General features: G+C 37.6%; 1 protein-coding gene across 1 annotated transcript in view; it reads right to left on the bottom strand.

The window, feature by feature from the left end:
* The window catches only part of SEMA6D (semaphorin 6D), a 604,413-nt gene that overhangs the window by 510,660 nt on the left and 66,300 nt on the right, over nucleotides 1-27,453 (bottom strand). The window contains exons 2-3 of the mRNA XM_046899132.1: nucleotides 26,813-26,996; nucleotides 3,598-3,645 (exon numbers count right to left, since the gene is read on the bottom strand). The gene's annotated coding sequence lies outside the window, so the exon portion shown is untranslated. The remainder of the gene's footprint in view (nucleotides 1-3,597; nucleotides 3,646-26,812; nucleotides 26,997-27,453) is intronic.

Genomic DNA, 27,453 nt, shown 5'->3' with positions numbered 1-27,453 from the left:
TTTACTGGTTGCTCAACTCAGCACATAGTAAAACAAGTTTGCAGAAGTGCCAGACCTCATCCTAGAACAATAGCAAAGGATTGCCTGTGACAGTGTTTACAAACCCTCACTGATCTTCCTCTGCTCCTTCAGATCACCTTCAGCAATGCCTGCAGAGACATACTTCTGCAAGAAGTCCAAAGAACACTTTCTGCTGAACGTTAAGGTTTGGTCTACATAGACATTTTCCTGTAAGAAGGTTTATTAGGAGTGCAATTTCTCAGGATGTGAACAGAAATGTTCTTTCAGATGTATCTGGAGCAACTAAAAGGCATTATTTCCAGTTTTGGTAGTTGAGCAACAGCTTTCTAATTTACATCAGGTTGAGTCTGCTGGTTTATTTCAACTGTTCAAAGTGCCAGTGACTGCTAAGTTTACTTTGGTGAATTATGGAGCACAACCACACAATGATTAGCAGACAGTTTTTAAAAGGCAACAGAAGTCTTATGGTTGGTCAGATGCAATAACTTTTTTGTCCAATATGTTGTTGAGTACACAACAGAAGGTTTAAGCCAATTAAGCTGGTACTGATTTCAGAAGATTAAAGCACTTTCCCCACCTGTGCCATGAAGACAAATGTACTATTTTGGACAAAGATGTACATCTGTAGCCTAGCTGAAAGTAACTGTACTAGCATGTCCTGCCATGATAGTTTAAATTTATAATCACTGGACACTAGTAATTTCTATACCATCTTTTTCTGTGACTTCTGCTGATGATATGCACTTGTCATACTGGAAGTGCATGGACTACCTCCCCACACCCTTGCAACATATAACCTCACACAACATGTCTCTTGTTCTCATGTCATTCTAAACAAACCTAACAGGACTCTGAGAGTACTGAGCTTGAATACTGCTCTGATGAGTGTTGATGGGCTGGTTGAGTTCTTGACATTATTTGGAGAGCAAGATGGATTTGCAACAGTACATTGAAATATGAGCTTAATAAAGAAAACAGCAATTGTGCGCCTGTAATTTCACTGATTACAAAACACAGCTCACAGCTCTCCAAATTACAGTTTACAGAGATGGTATCCTGAATTTTTAATCCCTGTGATTCTAAGCATCCATTCACATGAAACGTTTCTCCACAGCAGAATATGAATTTCTCATTATTTGTTTTACATTGTCTGAGAGAAGTTGTCCCATAGTCTTAAAGAAATCAAACTTGTTTTTCACTAAGAGCCATGGTTTTCAGAATAATTCACTCTATGGGAGACTGAAAGTGCCAGTTTCAGTCTGTCAGAACCATATCCTGTTCTAACATGCTGGACTTACTCAGGACAATCTCACGAACCTGTTAAGTAAACAACAACAACAACAAAAAATACTTGGTGCCATACAACAGCGTAAGTTTAGTAAAAGGATTGTCCAGTACTGAATTAAGGAGAAAGTAACAGAGAAGTAACTCACAGTGCATTTTGCTACAATAATAGTGGAGTTAAAAACTTACTCAAGGAATCTTTCTCTGCCTGGAAAGATTTATCATGAAATACAGACTTATTTTCCATGCTTCACTCCATCACCTATGGTGGCCAAATAAGTCACAAGGTGACATCAATCCAAAAAGCTTGGAAGTTATGAATACTTTGGTAGAAACTCCCTTAAAGTATAATTTGTCTTATTAGTTTAAATAATTGCTGTGAATAAAGATTTTACATTTTCTCCTCAGCATAAACCCATGACGCTACTGAAAGACATAGTTGTCTTTTATTTTCACCTGCACAGTTCCTCCTTTCCTCCCAGAAGGAAAAAAAAGAAAGAGAGAAATAAAGACAAACAAACAACATAAACACCATATTTTTCTGCAAATAAAAAGAGAAAAATTTTCCTTGTACTCCGCCCAGGGAGCATGCTTACTCTCAAATATGCATGAGTTAGAAATAGCCAGTTTCCTCCCACCTCAGCAAGAAGCTAGACTGAGCTGCTTGCAAGTGCCTCAAGAAGAATCACACTTCAGTAAGTACCTTTTAATAATCTTTCTAGCCTTTTTTTTTTTTTTTTTTCCTGGGCAATTCTCTTAACGGTTCCTACAGACTATTATGGAACCCTACCAAGTACTTTACCTACATTAGTGATGCTTTCTCCCCATGGGGTAAGAAAGTAATTATTAAAATTATCAAGGAAAAATCATTTATAGAGACTGTTTGTATCTGAAGAGTAGATTATCTCCATTTGATGACTTCTTAGTGTTAGATCTGTACTACCATTTTTCTGAGCTCTAACATGAGGACAGGCAGAGCAATTAAAACCTTCTACCATCCAACATAAACCAGAGATCCTACTCAGACTTCAAAATGACACTCATTTCTTAGTTACATGGCTATATACATGAAATGGTCATGCACACCAGTTTCAGGTAGAGGACATTAGTTAAAGGAAAGGAGGTACTTTCTTACAGGTCCAAAGTCCTATATTTTGATTCCTCTTTCAAGAGAAAATAAGAATTCTCCATCCCTGCTCTCTTCAGCAGAAATTCTTATTAAAATCTGTTTTACTCTAATTCTCTGGACAATAAAGTTCTATTAAAATTAGATGCATTGTTTCAATTTTAAGACTTGCTCATTCTCTAAGCTCAGTTAATCCTTGGTCTTTCCACTGAGAAATTTTCTAGCTTAAAAAATATTTTATCATACCTTTCTAAACAGATCCCCAAATTATACTTATTACAACATGAAAACCAGTTATAAGATTTCAATAAAATATCCAAAAAAGCTTCTGTGCCAATAAATTACTCCATCCCAAACCATACTAGCAATCCAGTCAGGCACAGCTGTTCCAGTATCCATCTTCCTCGGGCTCTCTTTGCTTCCTGTACAACCACTCCCCAACCCATCTGCTTATTAAAAAGCACTCATTAACTCCTCATCTGTAGCTTGTTAACACAGCTCCTGCTACAAAGGCAAATCTAGTTCCTGTTCTAAACAACACAAGATTTTAATTTTCTGACTCAGTCATCATTAACTCAAACCAACAATTCAGCCAGAAGACACAGCAGACAGTGAACCCCAGAGTGTCAGTTACTAAAGCAAAATCTCAGAAAGATCTACTCTTATGATGCTGCTTAACTGTATAATTTCTAAAAGGACGAAACATCTTTTTCCCACATGGTAGAATTCAGTGACACACCTTTGTTTCATCCGCACATCCATGTCAGACGCCAATGTGTCAGACTGCCCCCTCTGCTGCCATCTGTCACACAGCAACAACACATAATGGAATGTGGTTGGGAAGGTTCAACCTCTACTGCCATACCACCAACATCCATCCACCTCTGACACTCTAAGTTAACATCATAAAATAGGAAGCATTACTTTAAGAGCAGCCCTTGTACATATATGGTCATTTCCATAATACAGAGTTCTTATGACAGAATAATAATTAAAAAAAAAAAACAGACTGAATGACATTATACATCTTGAAGTAATTCTGTTGTATGCTAACTCACTTTCCACCCGTACTGTTTATGCAATCCATCCCATTTATGAAAAAGAATTTGTACTTCTTAGCTGAGTAAATGAAGTAAATTGAAGACTGGCGGCAAAAATATACGTACAAGGCAATCCCAGGCGATCAGTAAATTTCATGATACTAGTTACGTACTCTACAAAATAGACATTAGATAGAATTAATTAATATTCAGCATATCTCAGCATCACATAGTCCTTCATTTCCTTTCTAGCACACGCATATTCATTTTGCTTTCTCTACCTGTTGCTTTATTAATTTGCAACATACTTTATCTCATTCAGTTATTGCATGAGAAGATTAACAAAGAGAACGTGCAAATAAAGATACACAGCAACCTATTTCACCTCTGTACTACTTTTATACACATTACCATGTATCTATTAAGACTGAACAACTCTGCTCCCAAATATTTCCTGAGTTCTTTCCCTTTCCATCTCTCTGGGCTCAATGCATGTGAACTGTACTGTAAAGTTACATATTGCCTATCACCAATTCAAGAAATAAAATTAGTTTAATTACAAAATGGGAACTAAACAACAGTTCTGTCAGCACCATCAGAGGAGGCGTGTCTGAAAAAGCGATGTGAAAACATGGCTTAAATCCCACTTCTTACATTATTCAAAATGCAGCTCTCTCCTGCTCATCGAGGAAGGTAGACTATTTAAACACTGGTTTTGATAGTCCACAATTGCACCCGCAAAGAAAATCTGTACACAGAAGTGCACATTATGACCATGATAACACACAGTGTACCGATCACACTTTCTGTAAAAAGGAAGCCTTCCTCCCAGCTCTTTCATGGAGAAATAAACCCTCTTAGACATCCCTCATTTTCAGATGATGTGATGAGTGATGTATGGCCCTGTTGTGAACATTCCAGATTATCTCAAAAATACATTGCAATAGACAGAACATGAATGACAGCAGGCTTGCAGTCAGCACACATAGAGGAAAAGGAGGATGGAGAAGACAAAGAAATAACAGTAAGACAAAGTGTTCTGGCCTTCCTGGATTTCCGTATAATACCAGGTACATCAAAATTGAGATTGCAGTGGAACCTGAGTGAGCTTGAGTCAGTTTTTTTAACGCACTTTTAGAACTTAGTGTTTCATTTTCCAGAAGACATTACACATAATAGATTTGTAAAAGATCTTGAAAAGGCTAAACTGGGATTAGCTAATAGACCAGGCTTCCTCAGATCAAAACAAAATTCAAACACACACTGTTTCTGGGGAGGAGCAAAGATCAAAGTCAGTGACATTCTGTGTATTATTTCCTCTTATCCGGGAGATGGGGACATTCAAGTCAGTGTTTACATATCCTTCCTATTAGTGCTAATGAGTGCTAGAAGCATCTCTGGAGGAGAAAGTAGACCTTTTAACTTTCTTTCGTTCATCTGTGAGATTTTAAGAAAAGCACTGGACTTCTTCAGTAATCAAATATTTAAACATTGGAGTGCAGAGATATTTAATAAGTTACTTTATGGTTTTACATTTTGTTAAATAATAAATAGTTCTGTATGTGGTAAGGTTCAGTGGTCACCTGTGGATGGTAACAAATAGCGTCTATTAATTTCAAACAACATCTACTTAAATGTGGATAATTAAATTATACGTAAGAGAATTGTTGCTAATATATACTGAGACACTACTCTTGACCTTTTAGATGAATAGAATTTGCTCATAGTGAAATCTGTGAGATCAAGCTCAGTTAATTAAATTGGCTACTTATAAGGCTTCAAAGGAGGAAAGAGTCAAGTGTATTTAAAACATTACATATATAATATATACAGTTATCTCTGAAACATATGTATAGTTGGTATGATCTTGCAAAAATACACAATTTCCTTTTCTCTTCCCTAAAGACATTTATTACTCAGGCTGTCACAGCTTTGTGTTTTGTCATATCTACCACAGAGCTATTTATTCAGTTGGAAAGGCCAAATACTACTTTAAAATCAAATGTACAGTACCTCAGCTATTCCTATGGATACTACAGGATGGGAGTGGCTCAGCATATCTGAACATCTTGTCCATCTTTTTTTTCTCCACTCCAGAACATTGACCATTTCCAGATAGCACCCCTGGAGATGTCTCAACAAATAAAATCAAGAAAAGCCTGACACATGGACCCATGCTCCCATCAAAGTCTGACTCACAGCCCCTGCTAGCCAGAAAACCCTACAGGATAAAGCATTGGTGACACCTCTGTACAAAACTGCATAACCCCTCACTCAGAACTTTGCCTAAAGCTGACAGCTCCAATTGTGCAAACAGAAAATATTTTATAGCCAAAAATCTTATCAGAGGCAGTATTAGCTTTGCATGCAGAAGGGTAAGTAAGATATTTAGAGTGACAACAGAGTAACAGTAAAGTATAAAATAAAGATCAAGAGCAGGAAAAGGAATGAATTTACATAGCCGTGTAATGTAAGAAATAGATTCACTGTGGTATCATGACTTAAAGAACCAGGCACATCTTCTGCCACACAGAGTTAGAGGTAGTTGTTTTTAAATGGGAGAGAACAAGAAGCCTAGAACAATAACAGAATAGTATAGACTGTGATATGAAACAGCTGCACTCCAAAAAAATGCATCATGTTTCACCAAGGTTACTTAAAGCAGCTCAACCACTGATAACTTCCAAATCTCTGCAAAAATCTCCATCACAGAACAAACTAGCAGCAAATAACCTATGCAGAAATCCTGACTCAACAGCTCAGAACTTCAGCAGCATCTCTTGTAGCTCATTGCCTTCCTTATTTCATGCACAAAAAAAATACATGGGTCTGATTTGATTGCCTTTATATGCAAAATTCCACAGAACACTAAAGAAAGCAAAGATAGGACTGTGTTCCTGCTAGGAAACCTTTCTCTCTCCTCACCTCTTCTGTACTAATAGACTGTCTTAGAATCATCAAGGTGGGAAAAGACCACCAAGACTGTCTAGTCTAACCATCCACCTACCACCAATATTTGCCAGTGTTGCTCACTACACACATCTTGAACCACTTTGTTCCTGTGCTAGACAGGAAAACATGAATGACCAGACCTGGTAGGAAGTGCTCCACCGAGAATCAAGTGGATCTCATCACCTATTAATTCCCTAGAAAGACAATGAAAGCCCAAGAACAGCCTTTTAAAAACAGGTGAACAAAAATTGAGCTGAAATGCAGACATTCTGTTACAGGAGCAAGTGGACAAACACTGACAGACATGAACTCCAGTGGTAAATAAGCTAATTAGGCTTATCAGTCCCTAAAACAGGCTCTGTTGAAAACCTGGCCCAGATGTTTTTACCTAAGCCCTCAGTTCTATGCTTCACTTACTAGTTTCTTTATTGGTTGATTCCACAGCTGAAGTTTCTGGTTACACTAATTTGCTTACAGAGAAGTCCATGTTCCTAGCCAGGGCCATGCAGACAAATAAATACCACCTAATCTGCAGGTCTAAGAACAACAACAAAAGAAAAAATGTTGGTCCCTAAGAAAAAAGTACAGTGGAGATTAACCTCAGTTTAACAAATGAAATTTTGCTGTTATCCCTTGCAGAGCAAAGTCTTAAATTCAGGATTTAGTTTCTTTCAGAATCTTCTAATTTGATCTATAGGTACTGGAAGTTGATTATAAAAATATTCTTTAAATAATGTTACATGTATTGCTTCAGTCACTGAAGGTCACCTGACTGTGCAATATAATCAGAAATATAAGTACAGTACTTCTAAATACACCACTCTTTGCCCTAAGTCTCCACTGCTGGTAGCTGTTCAGCCTGGAAAAGAGAAGACTGAGACAGGGTCTTATCAGTGTTTGTAAGTATCTAATGGGCAGGAATGAAGTGGATGGTCCAGGGTTTTTCTAGTGGTGCCCAGTGACAGGACAAGGGGAAATGGGCACAAACTGGATGGAAAACTGGAAGTTCCATATGAACGTGAGGTAAAATTTCTTTACTTTGGGAGTGATAGAACACTGGAGCAAGCTGCCCAGACAAGTTGTGAAGCCTCCTTCTCTCAGGATATTCAAAAACTGCCCAGACACTTTCTTGTGCAATCCACTCTAGGGAAGTTGCTTCAGCAGGAGGATTGGACTGAATGATCTCCAGAGCTCCCTTCCAATACCTGAATAAACCCCTTAGATGGTTTCTGCTCTAAATCAGATCTAAATTTTATCTGAGCAGCACATACCCCTTTTTCATCAGTCATTTACCAAATTAATTCTTTACATATAAGCTTCTTGCAGAGTAATAATGAAGTAACGATGTTCCAGGGAACTGATACTCCAGTTACTCAAAAATATTTTGCCATGAAGGTACCTTTAGATTCACTGCTAAACAGTTCTCTTGAATTTCCATCCTGGAATACCTAGAGGACGAACATCCTATGCAGAGCTGTCTAACACCTCAGGTTTTGCAAGGGTCTTCACAATTTTTGGCCTTTTTCTGTCTTTTCTGTCTAAAAATTCCCCTTCTTTGCAAACAGGGTTATGGCATGCAGCCAGTTCTGTGCCTGGGGCTCTCACCAGGAGTATCTGAAACCCTGACAAGAAATATCTGGCTCTTCACAGCAGACTGACGAAGATGGATGTGATACAGAGGTCTGGGAATTCTCTATCTCATCTTATACATTGCCATATACTCGTATATGCAGGTGAGAAAAATGCAGTTGCTGAATCAGAAGGCTTGCAGTGCTTGCTCCAGGTACTCTCCAGGATGCAGCTGTTCTTATCTGGCTGACATTGAGGAGAGAAAAGCTAAAACGGATAACAGCCTTCAGCAGAACTGCTGCTGGCAATGGAGTAGGGAGGATGGCACACATATAAAGGTGGAATTATAGGATTAGCTGTACAAGAGATCTGGAGTCACATCCCACATTGTGTAGCTATCCTGCAGTGAGAATGCAAAGTGATCAGGAAAAAAAACAGATGAGTGACACAATTATATAACCAAAAACTGTACGGGGCTTACATGCCCACACTGAGTTTATCAATATGAAAAGATTTAATGTACAAATCTGAACAAGCAACGATGACTGCTGTAAACGTATGTGCTAAAGAACAAGCAAGAATAGAGAGACCAGTTCATCTGATACTCTTAAGCATATAGTGCTGTGTTGCTGGTGATACAGACACCCTTCAGACTAAGATGAGCATGAACAGGATTCATACAAGAAGAAACAAATAGTACCACAAGATTTGCCTGGAGTACGAGTCTTCATGTACATGAGGGATGCTCCAAAAGTAATGCCTCCTATTTCATTATGTTGGCCCATGACAATAGAGATGGATGTTGACGGTATGACAGTAGATGTCTCTTCCCACCAATATTCCATTACATTTTGTTGCTGTGTGACCTATGGCAGCAGAGGGGCAGTCTGACAAAATGGCTTCTGACATGGATGTGCAGATGAAGCAAAGGTGCGTCACTCAGTTTCTCCACGTAGGAAAAATGGAACCTACTGACTTTCATAGGCACTTGCTGAATGTTTCTGGAGAACAGTACCACGGTCTGGTGTGCCTCTTCACCCACACAGTGCGTTGAGATGACAGGGAACTGAGCACTGGCCTAAGGCACTCAGGAGCCCAGGACTCTAGTACAGGACTAAAATTTTGAGCAAGCTACAAATCGGTTGACACAAAACGTTAACTGCTTTCCTGGAGCTTTGGTGTGGTTTAATTTCACAGATGTAGCTGACTTCAAAAGGTCAGTATTCAAAAATTTAGAACAATGAGGTTTAGATTTGGTCGTATTAAACCATTATGTTAGAAACGCATTTTGTAAGATATTAAGACTCAGTCTCTTCAGTGTGCACATACTGTCCACTTCTGCTAGGGAAACCGTCATTCCCTTCTACAGATATAAAACGGAAGCACAGAGTGATGTAGTTACTTGCCCAGAGTAACAAAATAACCTTTGCAAACATGGCAGAGAAGTCACTTAGACACAAGAGTCCTTCTCCACATACCTGTTGCCTTGTTTCTGAGCACAGTTATGAACGGAGATGAAGTGCCACTGCTAAACTGAGGTTGTATCTTCATTTTTAACTTTATTAATTTATTAATAATTTTATTAATAATTACTTTTTGTTAATTTACAACTTATTCATTGTAATTTACCCCCGTGATATGCTCAATAATATATAATAAACACACTTCAATAAGCTTAACAATTCTTTTGTTCCTGTCACATTATGTTCCTTCACTACAGAAATAAGTCAACTCGTGGTACTCAAAACAGAAAAACCCAGCAAGCACACCGGGCACTATTGTACAGATCTGCTGAAGTCACAGAGTGTCTTAGACAGGCCTATTATTAACAATTAGCCACTTATTGTAAATTCTAGCTGACACATCTCATTAAATATAGGTCAAAACAGACTTTGGTGATCGAACCTCATTTTTAATAGCTTCTCCCAGCGTTCTGCCAATTGTTGTCAGGAAGCTGAAAATTACTCCTGCCACTAGGATGCCCACTTTATTCTTGCTGACTGCTGAGAAATTTCAAAAGGTTGGCCTGCCTCCTCTGCGCCTGATAAAGAGTAAAAACCAACCATGTGCTCATGATGGCAATAGGCTTTTAAAAACCTCTCAGCAGTCAGCATGAAGGGAAGAGGAGTAGGGGGTAAAAGAAAAAACATATTTCCCATTGTTGTTTCTTCTACATAAGAGCCCAGAGTGGTTTGTGACATTGACTGCCTCCCTCTAACACCCAATTTAATGCAAAGATGTGGGAATGAACAGCTGGCCTAGTATCCAGAAGCTAAATGGCAATTTACTGTTGAAATGTCTGCAATTACAGTCCACCTCCACAAACACCCCCCAAAAAAGTCATTTTTTCATAAATCTCAAAGTTACCCACATATGTTTTTTTAGACCTACTTTTCTTCTCACTTTTTTTTTTTTTTTTTTTTTTTTTTCTCTTTACCTTCCCCTCCCCAGGCAAGTTTCCCACAGAGGGCAGAGATTCTGGCTACAATCAAGTAGAAACAACTTCAGGGAAGTTTAACTAGTCCTAGTGGAGTCCTCTGTGGATATCCTAAAATGTTACCACAAGAATATAATCTTAGCTGCAGTAATCTCTTCCATTTAAATGCTTCCCACCTCTCCTGTACAGCATTAGGTCTCATCTGAAAACCTTTCCAAATAAACTTAGAAGTCAAAATATTAAACCGCTTATGAATCAAACACCAACTTATTGCTACTTTTATCAAACCAGTTAAAAATCAGTGAGGATTGCATGAAAGCTCACTTAGAAGAGAGGTATGAGCAAGAGTGAGCAAACAATGTTAAAATGAGGAAGTACCTAATTTGAGTTCCCTGACTTAGTGCTGGAATAGTTTCAGCAATTATTTTGTAGGCTACCATTCAACAGCTCCTATGGCATTGCAACTTCAATTGTCAAGATTCTAGATTTCTTTCTTTTACCTTTTTTTCTTTTTTTTAACAAACAAACAAACAAAAAAAAAAAAACCTCATAGAATCATCACAGAATCATAGAATGGCTTGGGTTGAAATGGACCTCAAAGATTATCTGGTTTCCCTGCTACACATAGGGTTGCCAACCACCAGACCAGGCTGCCCAGAGCCACATTCAGCCTGGCCTTGAATGTATCCATAGCCAAGAACTTTCTTCACCATGGGCACAGACTAAAAATAGGGTTCATATGATAACTCAGGTTGAAAATCACCTTGTCAGATGAGCAACAGCCCAACTCCCCTGGTCAAAGCAGGATCAAATATGATCTTACACCAGGTCGTTAAGGCATTTTTCCAGGCAGGCTTTGCAAAACTCCAGGGATCTGTACAATGTAGCACTGCAAAATCCTTGCTGGCAACCTGTTCCAGTGCTTGACTGTCCACAAAGTGAAAAGGTTTTTCCCAAAATTAGAATCTCTCTGTTTCAACCTTCAACTTAGGAAGATGCATGCCATCCACCCAAAAAAGGACAGTGCAACATTATAAATCTGCTGACTGAAATAGAGGGCAATAGCTATGATTACGCACAACTTGTATAACTCTATAATAAAGTCCCAGTATCCTCTACCTTTCATTCTCTGCAGTTTGCAGTTTCCAGCAAGTATTGAAATTCTTATGGATCTATGAAAATCAAATTGAAACACAAAAATAAATGCAGTAATAAGTGTGTTTTTCCAGTTAGGATGTTATCATTTAAAGAAGAGTAATCTTCAGAGAGATAATGAAATTTAGTCATTTGCCAACCAGTTCTCAAAAAAGAGAACTTAGGACAAAAGCTTCAGATGTCTTCTATGTTTGCTTCATAGGTATGCAGGTGTGAAAGTAGAGCCACTGAGCCAGATCCCCATGGCCTTGATCCACCCAGGACTTTTTAATGACGTGTTTATCTTTAATGAGATAAATGTGACCTTCTCATGGAAAACTTTCTTCACAATCATTCTTCAGCAATCTAATGGAACTATCCTTTCTATCTAAACAGAAAAGAGTCTCATCAGGAAATTTACAATAGAGGCTGGTGATTTCAGCATTTCTACATCTACTCTGGGATCCATCCCTCATATCTCCTGCCTTTTAATTCACATGCTCGTTTCACAGTTCAAAAACTATCCTCATTTCTTGTTCAACTTTAAGAGGCACAAGTCGTTTCTGTCAAGAGGTGCACTTCTAGCAGAAAAAAATATATAGTGTTAAATCAGTTTCTTGTAATGAAACCTGAGGACAACGTTGTGTTTGATTCTCAAACTAGCAAAGATACATTCAGTCACACACAGCATTCTAACGTCCTGCCAATGCAAGGTGTTCTTTGCTTTTCTCGTAGTACTTTTTCTATGTCCTGTTCCAAAACATAAAAAGACCTAAAGAGCTTTTTTTCTCTTTTCTTCGGCAATGTACACTGCAAGGAAAAATGAATCCTTCAGTTTGTCTCTGCCTTTATAACAAGGGTCCTGGACCCTGTCTGCTGTGAGTAATCATCACTACCAATAGCTTCCTTTCATGCATCTGTGCAGAAGGCAATGCTAAGTTGCAGAGAAGGTAACAAAGGGGCAACATGCTCACAGCAGCTGAGGAACCCCAACACTCTGCCTTACAAGGAATAAAAGGAAGGAAAAAATAATAGTGTAAACTCAGTGTTGTTCCCCGTATTTAGTTGAATTCTTGAAAATAAGACTCCTGAGGCAGGCCAGGATCTTTTAAAATATATTTCGAGAAAAACTGTTCCAATTGGAAAACATACCTGGACATTCGACCATATGGGAAGATTCTCAAATTCTCCAATCTGATTCATATGGGTAATTTAGATAATTAACTAAAGCTGTTCAAAGGAAGGCAAACAGAAAACATCAGAAAAGGAAGCCAAGCAGACTTTCACATGTATAGCAACTGCTTCTCACTGAAGAAGACATTATGGCATCGGTGATCAGGGTAAAAGATGAGTGGAGCTCAGGGGATGGAAAAAACCTGCTACTCCAACTTAATGGTAAGCTTTGGAATAGAGGGAAGGCCACAGGGCACTTTCTGTAACATCAGAGATGGCTCCCTATCTCTCTGAAGATCTCTGTGTGAGCTGAGGTAACTCACCGCTATATCCCCCCAAACCAATCAGGAATGTGGCTGAGGAGGGACAGCATTCTCTCTTAGAGAACACAGTCCGCGTTTGCTATTATTATTTTATCTTTAAGAAGCCATTCATTGCCTCAAAATGACTTCCTGGCCTCAGTTATCAAACAATCAACAGCTGCCGCTTGAGAAGAACTGGTTGCCATCCACAGTCTACAGGAAGCCTCAAAGGCAAAGAGTAATTGCTGCACTGAATTTGAAAATAAGAACTCTAAATGACTATATCCTGTTCTTGGTGGGATGACAGTTGGGGTCAGGCCAAGCTGCTGGAACTGTAAGGATCTTTGAACCAAGCACTAACCAACAGAAATCATGCACAGTACTGTTTTCTTCAGTATTAAAAAGGTCTTATTGAGGCTTGCATTCTATCAGCAGGACCATATATATGGTATTGTACTCTGAACAAGGAAGTGAACTAAGGCTTCTAATTTCTTGACTAACTTCTTATAAAGAATGAGATCGGTGCCAAAAAACAATCAGTAGATCCCCCAGTCAAACAAAACTTTTAAGGTTGTGATTAGAATCAGTCATTTGTGTTTAAAGTAATTAATGTGTTGCTGGATGAGGGCCCAGTGACCTCTTTTTTGGACAATAGTCTAGCTAAATCCAATAAATGAATGGTCATTCTTGAAAACTGGAAGTTTGTTTAATGATAAGCTTTAAAATCCTGTTTTCAGTTATTGAAATAAGCCAGCAATTAAGCTATGAAGACTAGGGGGCTAGAACATGGCTGGCTATTCATACTTTCTTGTTGACATCTGGATGCTGCAAATATTTCAATATGTGACTAGAACTGTCATTCCACATTAGTAACGAGGGCCAAACCTTAGCTAAGACAAATTCTGAGAACAACATGCATATTAAAATAAATGATTTATCTGAATACCGCAATTTCTCTGGCAATACCACTTGTAACAGTCCTATTCTGGTGATGAGTTACTGTTTTTCATGTATTGTATTTATCAATAAAAACTAAGGCATTCTGGTGATTTCTTTAGATTTTGTTATGAAAATAATAGCACTTAGCAACAGCAGTGGGGGAACAAATAGTCTCACTCAATGCCAAAAAAGGATCATACTTGTCTTTTAAAATTTGACACAAAGTTAGTTTCCTTTATAAATACGAAAAACAGCATTCAAAGAGCTGAACAATTGAGCCTTCTATTTATAAACAAAGATGCTGTCGTATTCATTGAGTCCACAACAATTATATAATTTGAGATTATTTTCTGCAAGAATGACCTATACAATTTTCCTTACACTTTTTTTAAGTTTTCATCATCTTTCTTTCTTATTCTACTTAACTAGAGCTTGCACTGATAGTATATACACTGTAAAACAGATTGTAATATATGATCTTGTTCTTATTTCAGCCACATTTTGTCTAAAATCTTCAATGACATCATAACCAATTGCACTACTTTCAACTTAAAAGCTGTTGCTTAAACTCTGATATTTTTATAAAAGCTTAACCAAATTTAACAAGCTTTCCTAGTCTACTAGGTCTAGCTAGTACTAGCTGCTACTGTTATCCTCACACAAAATAGATTTTCAGTTCTGTAGGATCATCTCAACTCTAGTTATCACAAGACAGTAATAAGCAATACCACAGGTCTTCAAAGTCTAATTCTCTGCATTTTTAAAGCAACATACCACTTCAGTCCTAAGAAACTGTATAATCTTTAGGCATTTCTAAAGACAATTTGGCTAAATTAATGTCCAAGATAACACAAAAAAAAATCAGTAACATCCAGTAACAGTCAATGAAAAAAACTATCAGCCTTTAAAAAAAAAAAGTGTGAAAGAAAAATATCATTTCCCTGTATTCACAAGGGACATAACTAAAATCCATCTCTTATAGAAAGATGTTTCAGTTTGATTAGTTTTTTTAATTATTATTAGCTCCTTGTTAGAACAGACACATATAGAATTTTTCTCACTACTAGATGAAAGCAAGTTCAAAGTCAAATTTAACTTTGCATCTATCTTTCAAGATCTACTATGCATAACACATACTAAAAGCTTCACCTAGCTTGGCCTCATTATATCTTCCTTAATTGACTCTTAATAAAAAGATTGTGTTCCAGTGTGATGTATATTAATTGGTTTTCAAGAACAGAGCCTTGAAGCAGTATAGATATCTCAATTAAGGATGCGTTGCAACATAAATACAAAATTTAAGCCTCTTCTGATTTCCAAAAGATTGACTCACAGCTTGAACTAATGCACCAGGTTTCTAGATATACTTTATATCTAGGCAGTAAGGAAAAAGTATTTCTATAGTAGATTGATTTAATGCTGCTGAAGACTAAAGTAGAACTACACTTTGAGTATATGAAAGGCTGTCACAGGCGGAAAGCTTAATTTATCAATTTGCCAGTTTCTCAGGGGAGGCCATTAATGACAACAGCATGAGACTGCCTTTTAGTAGGATTCATTGGACTTATTTTCCTAACCTAAAAAAAATTATGACTTTTCCCCCATAAAATATCGGATCTGTCAGACACGCAAAAGGATGACAGGAAATGCAGCTCAAAGCACTATCTGTTCATCTCATATATATTCCTGCTTATATTCAGAACTCATTCTAAGTACCATAAAAACAGCATACTAAAAAAAAAAAAAGCTTACAAAACTTTGTAGTCACTTTGTACACAATAAGAAATTGTGTCTTTTAAACAGCATGGTTTTGATTAAACCCTCAGATGCATAAGCAGAAGAACTCAGCGGTAATATATCATGAATGAGTCAGTAACCACTCTCTGTAAGTATCATGGAGCATTTGAGTTACTACCATTTAACTCGGTTTAAGCTTCTTAAAATAAAATAACAACCTTCAGTGCCAACACAGGATGCCTTTAAGGTAATTACAGAAATTTGTGCAGCATGACCAGAAGAAAAACTTCAGTTGCATATATAGTTCCATCCCAGAAAAACACTTAAAAAATACACCTGAGTCTTTGTCCCACTGATTCACATTAAGTTTAGACTTATCTACATTTCCAGTAGTCAGACATACGAAATAACTAAACCTATGTAGATCATATATGACCTCCGCAAATAGTCACCACTGGTCCTGTTCCACCACAAAGGCTATTAATGAAGCCTTTTGAACAGCCCTGAACAACAGCTGCTCTTTGAGACTCTGAGCTCTTCCACTGGTAAATAAAGAAAATTCAAACCTCAAAACTCAAGAACACGTTGCATAACACAGACTCAAAGCCACTGCAGCCCATTAATCAGTGGCATTTCAATGACATCCACCCAAGTACTTGCAAGACACTGAAGCTAATACCACAGAGCAATTTTTGCATACTGTGATGCTGACACACCACCGATTGTGTGCTATTTGCACATGTCACTGGAACACACTAACACCTAAAGTAGTCAGGAGAACTAATTTCTTTTTTTTTTCTCTCAGAGAAAGTCAAGGTTTTCCATCCTCCCTAATGGTCTCTGTGTGTCTCACTCACTGTGATCCTCAGACTGTGAACAAGAGAATTAGGGAACTGTAAGCCCTGAGAGTGTGCGTAGCATTCTGAATAAGAATTCCATTTATTCTTATAACTCCTCATTTTTTTATCTATTGTGAAGACAGACTTGTGTTCCTGAGAGATAATACAGACCCTATGGCCTCAAAAGCTGGATTTTTTCCCCCACAAAAAGACTGAAGACAGTACCTGTTACTATTGCAGCTTTACAGATGTGGAAACAAATGACTAAGGCAGCTAATCTCTCTTCTTTATAATGCATCTTTACAGGAGCATTCTGATACTCAGACATGGATAGATATCACAGTTCATTTTGAAATCAGTGCAATTTGTGCAATCTTTATAGTTCTCAAGCTGGCATCCACATACGAAGACTTGCAGCCCTGTCTCAAAGACCCCCCTTGGAATCAGGGTCCAGGTGGTTCATTCTTCTGCCCATTCCCTTCAGATGTTTCAACAGCTTATGGAGCTGTTCTTCATGGAATCTGGATCAACCTCAGTCAAATTGTTCAGGCTTTTGTGGCTTCTCCAGTGGCACAGGTAGCCAACACTGTTTTTAACTATACTGAACTAATCTTGGCTTTTCTCAAGAAAATCAAAGGATGCATGAACAGAGTCTCCAGACCCAGAAGATCAACTTAGAGAGCTGTGATCTATAGAGAACCAGTGAGAAAGTACTTGGCCTTCATGATCCATTTGATTAAGCCATATGCTCTATGGTCTTTACAAGAGTTACCACATGCTCCTTTTTCTCCAGAACTGGAAGCTAAATTCTCTCTTGTAAACCCATTTCCCTTCACAGTGCTTTCACCTTGTAAACCCAAAAGTTGATGAGAATTCACTGAGTAGAAAGAAGAGCATAGGAAGAGATCAGCTTTTCATCCAGTATCACACCAGTAATTTTAAAAGCATTAAGATTAGTTCCTGATGGCTATAGCTCCTATCTGCTTCAAAATCATAAAGAATCTCCCTTAAACACATAATCTCTAAAACATCCTGAGGATTTGAGAGGGACATTCCTGCAGAGGCTCACACTCCTTTTGAATGAACATAAATGAATAGTGAACAGAAGAATCAAGAAGTTAAGTTTAAAGTATACAGAGATCTGCATTTCCATGTCTCCTCTTTCTTAGCAGCCATGTAATTCCACTCTTCCTTTTGCAAACAATGAAAGACAAAAAAAAAAAAAAAAAAAAGGAAAAAAACAAGCTTCTTTTCCAAGTTAACTAGCAAATGTAAATTTAAGCTCTCTTTGCCCAGTAAAGAATGTGTCTGAATTCCATCTATATCATACTGCTACATGCCAATTACTTTAATTAGGATGAGATCCAAGACTTACAAGAGAAAGTTCATGGAGTAATTAAGAAATATTTTTTCTCTCCAGCGCTCTACTTTCTTCTTTTCCTTTGCTCATTTTCCTGTTTATCCCTCCCACCCTTTCTCCATTCAGGGAGTTTCTCTTTCTGATTATTTAGCCATTTTGGCACTAGAATTGCTTTACTTTCACCTTCAGGCAGGCAGACAAGCCAAAAAGCTGTTTGCATTTAATGCTTCCAAGGTAAGGTGCAAAAATGTAAAGAAATAGAAGTGAAAGGACTTATACTGATTTAGAGTGCAGTTGGGTGCAGTGTGGCACAACGCTTTGTAGTGCATCCTTTTACAAGTAATGGCACATTCTGCCAAGAAATGCCACTGTTCATTGCTCAGGGAGCTGGGTAATCTCACACAAATGCAACAAATGTACTCAACAATGAAGGAAAGACTGATTGGGTTGCACAGACATTCAGCAGGACCTGTAATCAGCATAATAATACTGAATGAAACAATGAAATGAGTGCTGTCTTAACAATACCAGCAGAAGTCATACAGCTGTCAAGGTTTGTTAAACATTAATTTTCATTTCAAGAGCTATCCAGCATCAATCTGCTTTAGAGTTCAGAAGGGTTTACACCAACTGCGGGCAGGTTTTAATAAACATGCCACAGAGTAGCCAATAGTGCTTTTCCCCACACTTGACACTTTGAACGAGTACACATCAGACTAAGTCTGGACAAATTCCCATGTAAAATTCTTTGGCTGTAACAAAATGCCTTCTGGGAGTTTTGCTAGGCTGTCAGCATTACAAAAACTCATCACACAACTGGTTCTTAAGTAGCAGAACTTCTCTCACTTTCTTTCGAAGACCTTATGAAGCATCCACTGGTTTCATTCATCACATCTTGCTGCAGCTATAAACCTTTCATAGCCTGGCTTTTCTCTTTTGCCAAGCAAAGTGCTTTCTAAAGTGTTATGATATTCTAGAAGAGTTTTGCATAGGCTTGTCTTGTTTTAGGCCAGGTTTAAAAGTCAGGCATGCTCCACTAGTCATACAGATGCTTACATTTATGAGACCTGCTCTGAAAGTAATGCCTCCTTATTTTATTATGTTAGCTTATCGTGTCAGAGGCAGATGTTGGTGGTACGGCAACAGAGATTGAATCTTCCCACCAATATTTCGCTACGTTTTGTTGCTATGGGATACAGAAGAGAAGAGATGGTCTGGCAAAATGAAATCTGACATGGAAGTGTGTCTGAAGCAAAGATGTAGCATTGAATTCCTCCATGTGGAAAAAAATAATCACACCCACTGACATTTGTCAATGCTTGCTGAACATTCATGGAGACCACACAGTGGTACAGACTTTTATGTGTGGAGCATGCAAACTCTTGTTCATCACTGGAGAAAATACATAGTTAATGGTGGTGACTATGTTGAAAAAACAGTGTTTTGAAGCTGAAAATTTGCTCTATGAAATAGTGTTATTGTGCTTTTTATATCTATTGTAGTTTCCACGGAAATAAGTAGGAGGCATTACTTTTGGAGTAACCCATGTAGAATCATCAAAGGTGGAAAAGACCTGTAGACTATGTTACTACAAAGTAATTTAGAATCAGGTTGTAATCATCAACATACCTTAGAGCTTGGCAGTTAAATTATGCTGTAAAAGTGCATTCCAGATTTCAAACCATCTATTTCTTAAGCTCATATTAGAATTAGATTATGAATTAGATTATCATACATTAATGTTAGCACAATTAGAACAACGGTCAAAGTGAAATGACGTTAAATGCAAAATGTCGCCCACCACAACAGCTATAATGAGAATTTATTTCATTCAGTCATGAAACTTTTGTAATTTTGTTATACCATCACATGTGTAACCGAGCTGAAATGGAGCCTTATTGAAAATTCAGTCATTAAGAGCTTGACATTCAGCTGTCTGCTGGCAACCGGAATGTCATCATTGATTTTAGAGATTACTGTGGAAACAACATCTGGTTTTAGACTTACACCAAATAATTTCTGAATAAACATGTATTCACTTCTGTGCTATACCTGAGTACAGACTTTATGGCAATAAGTAGGTTCATGGAATTTTACAGATCCGTGTTAACTAGGAAATAAGTTTATTCTTTAAACAGAAGGTGACAGATTCTTAGCAAGAATAAATTATTTAAATACTGATTTATGGCAAATGAGAACTGGGCCCTGCCTCATTAGGGGATGATTCAGTCCTCACTTCTGTAGTATTTGGCAGTACCTCAGGGACAGATCAGATTATAGATGCTTTAAAACTGGAATGTGTCAGTGTGACCTAAATGCAGTCGAAGCTAATGCAGTTATAGCGTGCAAAACCCTTGGTGAGATGCTCAGAGACAGTTCCTGAAGGGCTCTTTTTGGTTTATTTAAAACTTGTTTCCAGGTGACTTCAGCTAAAGTGACAGAAAATGAAATAAGGTACCACAATTTCCATCAACTCCGTATGGGAAGTTTACAGTCATTCCTTGGGCATGATACCTCGGATCGTCCTCCCCTCCCAGGAAAAGCCCTGCTACTGCAGACAAGGCCAAACGGTAAAAGCTGGTTTATGACCCTTACAAACTTACTCTAGTGAAAATGTGACATACTGTACAAGTTGTGCAAGAGTCCAACTAGTGTGCAATTCTTAACACCTTCTGCATTGATGCAAGGGAATGTGATATGTTAGGACAGGATTGTTTTTGACTGGCATTACAAGTCATCATTTTTTCTGACATAGATGTCTGAAAAAGGAATAGAAATTATTCTAACTGAAAAGAAGTTTGGTCTATCAGCAGAGCTAGATTTGGATCTACAACGTAAGTAATTGTGAAACATATACAGCTTTTAAATTTCATGAATGCACACGTGCTCAGACATTATTGTGTCAATTCATGATGAATCTGATCTTTTCTGAATAAAAAAGTAACAACAAATGGAGCATACATACTTCTAATTAACTGGGCACACATATATACAAGAGAGTGAAGGTCATGCTTATAATTAATTATAATGACATTATTTACATTTCCAGAAATATATGTCCAACTTCTTCCATTTTACCATGATACTAACTACAGAATGACGTAATTACTGTATTTAATTGGAAATAAATCATACATACAAGGTTTCCTTTGTTTTTAATTCCTGTAAGTTTTCCTTAGTTTCCTGACAAGTACAGTTTTCTCCAGAAATATCAGTATTAATAAAATATGCACAGTGGAACAAAAGTACTGACTTGATGCTCAGTTTTGGAGTCCCACATGCCCTATCATCAGTGGCAGACTGATTGTTTTCTACATTTCAGCAAAACACACCGGACTAATTATAATTCCACCAACACTAGAGCTGAAGAACACAGATTAATGATCAGCAATTAAAACATCAACAACATCACAAACAATAATGTTTCATACTGTTAATTTCTATTGCCTGAAGTCATGCTATTTCTCTTTGGGCCAGAAATGCATAACACAATCATTACTTCCAACACAAATAAAATGCTATCATATTACACGCAGAGATTCATGTACTGTAGCTGGATTACAGTACCTAGAAAGGAACATGCACTTGGTGTATTGCACATATGTAATAAGATGCATCACTGTAAGATCTGATATCTCAAAGATAACGTCAGTCATGTCGTTCTATCTAAACATATGCAGCACCAAAGTCATAAACAGCCATAAGCTTGGTGTAAACAAAGTACACCAGATGAGAGTGAGTCGTTACCTTTAAAGATTTTTCTCACAGAGCAATTTTGTCAGGTTCAGCTGACAGAGGTACAGCTGTGCTACATACTTTCTTAGAACCTATAACATCATTGTAATCCTTTCTGTCTGGTGCAGCATCCAATTTAATCAAGTCTAGCACAAAGCTCATCTGATGTCATCTCTCATTTGTGCACCAGGAAATCAATGGATGTAGCTGCAAATCACTGCAGTAGGTAACTATAGCTTGACCTTGCACTTTGAGCATTTGCCTGCAGAGTTTACGTAGGCCAGCGCTCTGCAGTCAGCATGACTTGTGGTAGCACACCTGGCGCTGAACTTAAAACAGCTCTTTTGTAGAACACTTCCAAGGGCATCCTATTAGCTGTGCTACAAGTGATTTTACGATTGCTTTGCTCTAACATTTTCCCAACTATGCTCAATGTTCTTTGCAATCTTTTTCACTTACTGAAATTTAATGCTCCTGGAGTTGATGGTAGATGAACTCAGTAAACTGAAAAATAAACAAATGTATTATTTCTCTGTTGAATGTCTCACCTTTCCCTGATCTCAGACATCAAAAAGCAAGTTGAGGGACAGCTTTGTTATAAAGGAACATTGAGCACTGCCAGAAAAAGAAGAAATTAAAACAAACACACGAATGGCAGTAGTCATTTTCAGAATGGAAATACTTCATTCATTTGCATGTTGGACAATTCTGAAAATTCAAATGAATAATAAACCCAGCTGAGTCGTCCATGAATTAATTTGTGTTACATTTGAAGTCCTCTCCATACAGTTCAATGGAGCAAAAGCAAGATACCAATACTTTATGCATTATTCATTAATAATTTATCAAGGAACAACCAGTCTCTGACCAATGTTACAGATACTCATGACAACTACTGAAATACCAGAGATATGGAATAAAACATCCCAACAGAGCAGAGCATATAACCTGGCACTGTCAAAACTATGTACATACCAAAGCTGACACAGGTGCAGAACTGTGAATGGACATGTAGCTAAATAATTCACTCATCAGCTCACAAAGATTATCTGCTTTGTACAGCAAATATCAAATCATTAGGGATGTCGTAGAAGAAGTGGAAAGGAAGGTGCTTTATTTACCTACAGAAAAAAATTCTGGCTCTTTTCCAGTTTTTCTGGTTTCTCTCTAGTGTTCCTAGATCCTTCTCTATAAACGTAGAATTATACCTATTCAGGCGCCACATGAAAAAATGTATGATACTTTCACTCTAACTTTCAGCAACAGTATTTCATTATTGCAGTTAAATCCATCCAGTATATTTAAGAAAGAAAATGAAAGTTTGGGAAGAAGTTAGCAAAATTTATCCCTAATACATTATCAGTTCTGGGGGCATTGTCATAGAATTCTGCAAAGCCAGGAAAGATCTAGTTTCCACCAGAAGTAAGGAATTTCCACCTGATACCAAACACATGGCATAAGGGCAACTATTACAAACAATAACCAGAATGTTTGTTACCATTTTTCAGACATGAGCACTGATGGCAGAAAGCCCAGTTTCAGACAGTTTCCTCTCTGATCCAACTGAGAGGTGGAATAGAGTTAGCTTCATATTCATAAGCTACTTTATGGGTCTTGTTCAAATGCTCAGCCAATAGGGCTGATATGCTCAGCTGCTCTGCTTGCATATAAAAGAGTCTGGATATCAGTTCTACATGCATTTCAAAAACAAAGAACAGTGTTTCCTAAGTGATTTTGCCAACTGGAGGACAGATGAAGGCAGACCTATTCATGAACTCAGCTAGCAATTCAGGCAACAGTTTCCATATATTTGTTGTAGAATTCTTTTATTACCTTGTTCATTAACCTTTCCTTGAGTGTTAAAGTATTCCATTACCTTTACTTGTACAAAATGTTCAAGCTCTGCTACTCCTGATCATCCAAATTCACAGTATGGTGGTATCCAGTCAAGATAACCTTCAAAATGGCAAAGAGAAATTGAACCGCTCTGGAGCTCAGTGTTGTTAGGACAGCTTCAGACCACTTTGCTGCAGCCTCAAGAGAAACTTAAAAACCTTCTGCACTTGAGAAGTCAGCTTAATATCCACCATTAGAGAAATTTTACTTCACAGTACCAGTTCCTAACCATACATTATTTTGCTTTGCACAAACTTAGGTCTTAAACTCTATTCAGGGATCCTAGGGCAGGGGTGCAGATGTTAAAATTACAGGCATCAGGTAAAACCCACCCCCTAATTTAGCTGGCCTCTAGTGTCAGAACCAAGGCCTACTGTCTGAAGACCTTGGTAAGAGATTTCAAAATCCTGCAGAAACTCACCATCATTTCGCAGTGGAAAACTCACCAAGAATACCTGTTCCTTGCAGCCCTACAAATATGTAACCTGCAGTGCTTTTCCTTCTGAATATTGTTTCCTCCATTAACTAGTTTCGTTTTTCATCCTGGAAGCTCAGTGAATGGCTCAGTTTAGAAGTTTAGCAATGGAAAACATACCATTATAGGAAGAATCAGTTTCTGAGGCAAGATCTCAGAAGGTTTGAGTCTGAGAGGTAGAGAAGTACCACTACAGCTTGATATGGTATCAATAACTCCGAGTGCTCTGTTCCAGAACTGGATGTAACACAAACAAGCCAATGTATTGACAAGATCTTTACTTTCTCAGCCAGAATAGCATAACCTTAAAAGAGTTAGTAAAGGCCTCCCCCCAAGGCACTCTGCCTTCACTATTTTTGTCTTTTCACAAAGCCAGACTCTCATTCAACAAGACGATGGAATGAAATTACTTCCCATTTTTCATTTTGGGTGTAAGCTTGCCATGGCAGATGTCCCCAAGGAACTTCAGAAATACAGAGAAGTTTTCTTACATGGCTTTCAGCAGCAAATAATTAGATATTTGCTCTCAGAATAATACATTGAATCTTTCAAGAAATACGAAAGCATAAAGAAAGATTTATACAGTGGTTTCACAGTCAGCAGAACAAACACATCTCATCAAAGTGTGACCTATTCAAATGGCAAGTAATGTAGCGAAGAAAGATCATCTCTTAGCTGAGTACATGTTAAGTTCAGCAAAACTGTCAAACCTGTTTAAGGCAAAAAGCCCATTACAGGCCAAGAGCATTGTAAACCATTAGCACTGCCAGGGTAACATGGAATCATTTCTCCAGGACTCAGAAACTGACATATTGTCATTTGACTTTTCATCAGAATTCTACATATAGATCATCTGTGCAGATAGCACGCTTAGCAGTAGAAAGTTTGCTTCCTCCTCAGAGGAGCTAACACATAAATTAGGCGAAGGGCAAGCTTGACAAAAAATACAGCATCAAAACCTCTTAAGAATCTACAGCTATGTACTACTCCATACGAAATTCTACTCTGAATAGAACTTAAAAAAAAAAAAACAACCATAAGACTGGCAGAATCAGGATGCTGATTTCTCTGTTAAGAGTAGAAACGTACTACAGCACTAACACTCAGCAATAGAATTTACACTCCCCAGAAAAAGTGCATGATTAAGAGGTTAAGCTGAGACTGTGTATCTTAATATGCAGCTGATCAACATCTTTCCTATTACACAAGATGGACACAAATTACTTTGGGAAATGCCAATATGTACTTTAAGGTGAATCTGCTTGATGAGTATCCCATGTCTATATTCCTAAGGGATATAAATCAGTACAAATGCTGCAATTGCACAGGAGAGCATGCAGAGAAGATATATTCTGCATTGTTATCTCACTTTTAATTACTATAGGTAAGCATGAGGCCAAAAAGATTTTCAAAACAAATGACTGTTACAAAGCAAACACAAAACCCTGAAGTTCTTCAAGAACTAGATCATCCACTGTATTTATTAGAACAGACTGTTTTGTACTCTTTCTACATGTAAGTTTAATGCTGGCAGAGTGTCAGCGGCACCTTTAGAATAATCACTGATTGACTTTAGCATAGGGAAAGTGCCTCTTCATGACAAATGCAAATAGACTACAAAAAGCAAATAGGTATCACACAGGAAACAAATAGAACGTGAACACCTCGTGGAAAAAAATATTCCCTTAGACCTTCAAATGACACTTCTAATGTAAAATGGACTGCAAGAAATCAAATAATCTGGCACTTTCTACTCTCAGTGACTTTATCAACAATTTATTATCACATCTCATTGAGTTCTCACTGGTTTGATATAGCAACAACTCTGATGAAAAACAAAGAAAAAAGACTGGGTTCAGAGTGCTCAAGAGACTGAAAACTTATGTTCTGTGCAACTGGACTTTTAAGATAAATGTTTTAAAGAGCAAAGACCTTGAAGTTGTTTCACATCATGGAGTACAAGATTATAGTTTGCCGTTTTTCAAATTGAAAAGCACAAATCTGTACTGTTAAGCACACATAACAGCACAAGAAAAATAGCAAAGTTTTCGTGCAACTTTTATTAATAATTTACCTGCTCCTCCATTTACCAATCAAAATAAATAAACAAAAGCTGTAAATGTCCTTAGCTACAGAAAGCAGATTTATGGCCTTAGCTGTAAAGTCCCTTTTTCCCTTGCCAAATTGATTAAAGGCTGAGCAAAATAAATATATTTGTGACTTTACTGAAAAAAGTGCATATCAGCACAAAAATTAAAAAGACTGAAATTTCAAAAGAATGTTGAGTACTGATTCTTAACATATCTAAATAGAATCCTTTGTTTTTAAATGTCTTACTTCCTTCAAACATAACAGCTTATATTTATACTTGTTTATGGAAGTGACCTGAGTTGATTTACAGTCCAACACCCCCAAAAGTTCAATTTATTTTACTGCAAAATCAATTAAAACAGAAACCAAAATACTGACTAATGCCTGTATTAGGTTAACTCAGACATGTTTTTCACGCCTGCTTTTCAAGTTGCCAAACAACAAAGCATTCCATAACAAGCAGTCCAATTCCTTGGCAATGTTTTTATTTAAATAACACATGCCAAAGGTTTCTGCATCAAGGTACAATTCCATTAAGCCTCACTTTGAGTTTATCAGGAGATCCTCTGGCTGCACTTCATGCAGATCAAGTCTGCTTTGACATTCAGACTCAATACATATAAAAATGACTTTCTTTAAAATCACAGTATTCAACAACTTTTCTGCCAAAAGGAACTTCTTTAACTTTCAGGCTGTACTTACTTGTTTGTATTTACACGAGGCTTGAGCAATGCCAACTCTTCTCCATATGGCTGTAATGTTTATGTTCTCCAATTCTTCTTCTCTGTATCTGGGAATTTTATTCAGCTGAATTCTGCCTCTAGAGGGCATTCTTTCATCCATTTTCTGATAACTCGTTCTGCTGGGATTTTGCAGAGAGTAAACACTGCAAAATTAAAAAAAATGAAATTTTAAATTTGCTGTGGATACATTTACTTCTTTCTTGCATTTGCTTTATGAATAGTCATTTAATTGAGCTTCATCAGCAGAAAATAATACAAACCGAATTTATAAAAAACCTTCTTTCAAGCATCCCACCAGAAACTAGACAGGTTAGATATCAGTGTATAATGAGGAGAATTACAAGTTTATTAGTGAAAACTGGTGACGCACTGGAACATGTTGCCCAAGGAGGTTGTGGATGCCCCATCCCTGGAGGCATTCAAGGCCAGGCTGGATGTGGCTCTGGGCAGCCTGGTCTGGTGTTTGGCGACCCTGCACATAGTAGGGGGATTGAAACTAGATGATCATTATGGTCCTTTTCAACCCACGCCATTCTATGATTCACAGTGGAAGAAGCTAAGTTTCTTCTGTTATTTCATGGCTACTATGTCTGATTTTAC

The sequence above is a fragment of the Gallus gallus genome, chromosome 10 (genome assembly GCF_016699485.2).
Source record: "Gallus gallus isolate bGalGal1 chromosome 10, bGalGal1.mat.broiler.GRCg7b, whole genome shotgun sequence".
Taxonomy (NCBI): Eukaryota; Metazoa; Chordata; class Aves; order Galliformes; family Phasianidae; genus Gallus; species Gallus gallus.
The sequence above is the reverse complement of the archived record's forward strand: the minus strand, read 5'-3'. Positions and strand labels throughout refer to the sequence as shown.